The sequence below is a fragment of the Lathyrus oleraceus genome, chromosome 3 (genome assembly GCF_024323335.1).
Source record: "Lathyrus oleraceus cultivar Zhongwan6 chromosome 3, CAAS_Psat_ZW6_1.0, whole genome shotgun sequence".
NCBI classification, from domain to species: domain Eukaryota; kingdom Viridiplantae; phylum Streptophyta; class Magnoliopsida; order Fabales; family Fabaceae; genus Lathyrus; species Lathyrus oleraceus.
The window spans coordinates 366,451,614-366,455,956 of NC_066581.1; the positions used below are offsets into that span (position 1 = coordinate 366,451,614).

General features: G+C 32.5%; 1 long non-coding RNA gene across 2 annotated transcripts; it reads right to left on the reverse strand.

Moving 5' to 3' along the window:
• Positions 1-1,540: 1,540 nt before the first annotated feature.
• Positions 1,541-3,639, reverse strand: LOC127127735 (uncharacterized). 2 transcript variants are annotated; one of them, XR_007805440.1, is made up of 3 exons: positions 2,980-3,611; positions 1,954-1,975; positions 1,541-1,811 (listed from the first exon to the last, which is right to left on the reverse strand). It is a non-coding gene; the product is annotated as an uncharacterized LOC127127735 (long non-coding RNA). The 2 variants fall into 2 exon arrangements; XR_007805439.1 differs by lacking the exon at positions 1,954-1,975 and having other exon boundaries at positions 2,980-3,639.
• Between the last annotated feature and the right edge of the window lie 704 nt (positions 3,640-4,343).

Consider the following 4,343-nt stretch of genomic DNA (forward strand, 5'->3'; position numbering starts at 1 on the left):
ATGACGATTACTCGGATAGCCGAGTAAGACAACTCGTATCCTGACAGTCGGGAAAGGGAATAGAAGACTCTAGACCACTTTCTTTTTCATCCTTAATTGTGAAAGGATCTTAATGATTATTAAGGTATTTTAAATGGATGACGAATACTCAGATAATCGAGTAAGACAACTCGTATCCTAATAATCGGGAAAGGGAATAGAAGACTCTAGACCATTTTCTTTTTCATCTGAGTGATTATGAAAATATGTTTGTGTATGGTTTATGTATTTTAGAATGAACGACAAGTACTTGAATGACTGAGTAAGACAACTCATATCCAAGCATTTGAGAAGGGGAATTGAAAACTCAAGACCATCTCTCTTTTCGTACAGTTTTGATTGATTTATTGATTTGCGAAAAAATGACAATTGTTCGACTAACCGAGTAAGAGAACTCGTATTCAAACAAATGAGGAGAGAAGTGGAAAACTCAAAGTCATCTCCCTTTTCATTTAGCTTATTATGAAAATAATTTGATTTAATCGGGTTTAGAAGTTTGTAATGAAATGACGAGTGTTTAACTGACCGAGTAAGAAAACTCGTATTCAAACAATCGAGGAGAGAAGTTGAAGACTTAAAGTCATCTCCTTTTTCATTTCATTATTATAAAAGTGTTTTGATTTAATCGGGGTTTGTTCTTAATTGGATTAGAGATGACAATCATTCGATTAACCGAGTAAAAGAATTCGTAAACAATCGAGGAGAGGAGTTGAAAACTCAAAACCATCTCCTTTTTCGTATGGTTTGAAAATGATTAGGAATTTGCTATAGTGATCAATCTTTAATTAACAAAAAATATTAATTAAAATTTAACTAAACCACTTAATTAATATAATCAAAATTAATCATCAAAATTATTTGATTAAATCAAATATTCAAGGTAATTAAAATTAATTATTAAAATTAATTATTAAAATTAACTAATTTAAATGAATTTTAATTAACTGATATATATACCTAGAACAAAGTTGACTTGAATAATTGAAGCGAATTAACGCACAATGTGCTCAAAGTCGGTTCGTACATAGCGACAATGGTATTGAAATGTCGTACGTAATGGACCGAAACGCGGCGAAATCGTATCGATTTATCAAAAGAAAATCCGACATCATTACAACATATATAAATGTTGAATCGATGGATTAAAATTCGATTTCTTAAGAAAAGTTTTGATTAAAAATAACTTAAATGTATTTTAGACATAAAACTAGCCCTTAAGTTCAAAACATTACAAAAAGAGTTACCTAAATCGATAAGAAACAAACCAGAATTTATAGATTAAATTAACCTATTACTTAAACCTATAGAAAAACACCCAATAAATAAATAGAGGATAAAAAAGCTAAACTTAGAAAAACTTAATGATTTCTAACTTTTAATTATTATTTTACAAAGCAAAATTTCTTACTTGAATGAAAATGATAATTAAGAAACAAAAAGAACAAGAGAAAAGTCAATCATTTATTTTCCATCACCACACTATTAATGCTATAAAATATCATGATCCATATTCACACTACCAGTACTATGATATATTATATAAAACACAAATTTACACCATCCATATCAGTGCATAAAACTCATAGTATTGGTATCAGTATCCATCATGACAAGAAATCTAAATACAAGACTCACACTATCCATATCAGTAGTCATTATGCAGAAAAATTTAGACACAAAACTCACACTATCAGCAGGCAAATGTCTAACAGATACAAGAGGAAAAATCCGGAAATAAAAGAGAGCTTCGTCATCCTTCACCAATCAAATTCCTAAACAAAAGTATATATCCTCCATTAACAAAACATTTCACGGGATCGAATCTACAACAACAAGACATACAAACACCGTCGCGGAATCGAATAAAAGACATACACAAAGTAGTATAATACAAAAAATAAATCATGTTGTTACCACGATGTCGAAGGTTGTTGTCCTGAATAGTCGGTTGAAGAAATTTGACATTGAGATTTATGCAATAAAGCCGACATGTAATGCAACCATATTGAAAACCGAAACAAATATTAGAGCTATAAGCATGATTTAACAGCCAGAACAGAACCAGAATATGATACAAGTTCCTGTTTATAACAGTATTTTCAACATTATAATATCGAATACCAAAACGGTATAACCCAATCAGAAAGGAAGTAAATATGCAATTGAAACAGAAATATAATCGAAACATTTACACGTCGAAGTTGCGAATGATATTCAATTTTAAACGCGATAACTTAAGCACACAACAACAACACGATCACATCAAAAATACCCCGGAAAAGAACATTACGACATTCTAATACCAACAATCAACATAGATTAATGCAACCAAATCTAAATCAAAACAGTGGCTATAACCAACAACGTAATATCAAGGAAAACGCAACACAAACTTTTACTGTAACGCTAAACCACTTTAATTCCGCAGCAAGAAAATGATAGCATTAAACATGTAACAAATTCATTGCAATCAATACCAAACTGCTTCAATACAACTCAATATGAAGTTTAATATGTCTATGAAATCAACATGATGCGATTAGCGGAACGTAAAGAGAATAACATTAAAAAATATTGGATATAACAATAAACAAAATCCTTGCCCATAAGAGCCACTTCTCCAAACAGAAAACCAACTGGACATGACAAATGCAAGTAGCAATTCAAATTATCGTAATAACAAAAGCCTTCTAAAGTTGGTTACAACAACACCTTGGTAAGACAATTTACAAACTAGAACACAATAGGAAACCAGTAGAAAACAATGAGGCCATAGTCATATTCAAAAAACACTACCTAATGGAATCAATCTCAGAACATCCACACTCTATAATACTTGCAACAGTTTGTGACACAACAGAAATCAATAAAAATTTAATGTAATAACAGAGTTAATCTCAAAATTACAACACCACAAGCATACGAAATTGATATTTTTACCGAAGCGGTGTCACTGCTGTTGTTTGTTGTCGTTGCGGAGTTGGAAGGTTTGTTGCTTGGTTTCGCCTGTTGGGGAAGAGAGAATCTGCGTCGCGGTTGGTTGTGGTGAATTTAGAAGAGCAAATCGTGGCGGCGGCGATGTCGGTGAACAGAGGTGGATTCCCCTAAGTGTGAAGGAGTTCGGTTATTGACACGACGGTGAGGTCTGGAATTTAGCGCCGGAATATATGAGGAAGACGGCGGATGGTTCAAAGTTGACGGTGGTTGAGCGATGATGCGGCGATGTAGTGGTGGCGATTCACGGCGGTTATTCTAGGTTGTTTCGGCGGAAGCGAAAATGAGGTGTTAGTGTGGTGAAAGGGTGGAAGACGATGGAGTATTTGAAGAAGAGGAATGGTGATGGTTAAGGGTGAGACGCTCAGGGAAAGACCCAAAGGCTTCTTCTCTTTTTCCATTTTTAATCCTTTTCTTTATTCTTTGAGAGAGAGAGTAAGTTAATGTATGTTGGTCCCTTTGTGAAGTCAGTAGAGAGAGTAAAATATAACAATCTCCAACGGACAAAACCTTATTCTTTTCTTTTTTTTATTTTCGCTAGGAGAGACTGATGGAGTGGGTAGATAGGTGGCGTGTAGAGTGAGGGAAACGTGAGGTGAGAGAGAAAAGACAGAGTGGGAAGTGTGAATACCAGCTGTAACAAAATAGGAATCCAATGCTAATTTCATTTTATTTTTTAAAACAACTACTATTATTTAAAGTTTCCTATTAAAAATTTATAATAAGTATTTTGATTTGAATAAATTTTAATTACTTTAGTTGAATAATTAACTTTAAAAAAATGATCGATTATAAATAAAAGTCGGATATAAATTTGCTCGAAAAATTAAATCGGGCACACTAAAATGATATGCACAAAATATACTTATTGAAAAAATACAGTGTTTCTTTAAATTTTGAAATAAATTTTCATCGATTAAAAGGCTCAGGCGGGTCAAAACGCAACTGAAACAGCTGCTGAAAAATACAACGAGCACACTAGGTTAAACTAAATGAACCGTAGATTAATAATACTGACGTCTACAATTTTAATTTTGAAACTTTTTACCCGCTAATTTTGCACGTACTTGAGAAATGATTTAACCAAATTGTCTGTATTTTCAAGAATTTATTCCGACTGATATTTTAGATATTATTAATGATGAAATGCATGTTATGTTGTACAACTGATGCAAATTGAAATAAAAATCGAATTTATGAAATTTTTAAAATGCCCGGACAAAATTGGGGTATGTCAGCTGCCCCTATTTCATTATCTTGAACTAGAAGGTAAGAATGACAACAGTATTCATACATTCGTAGTGGAAGGT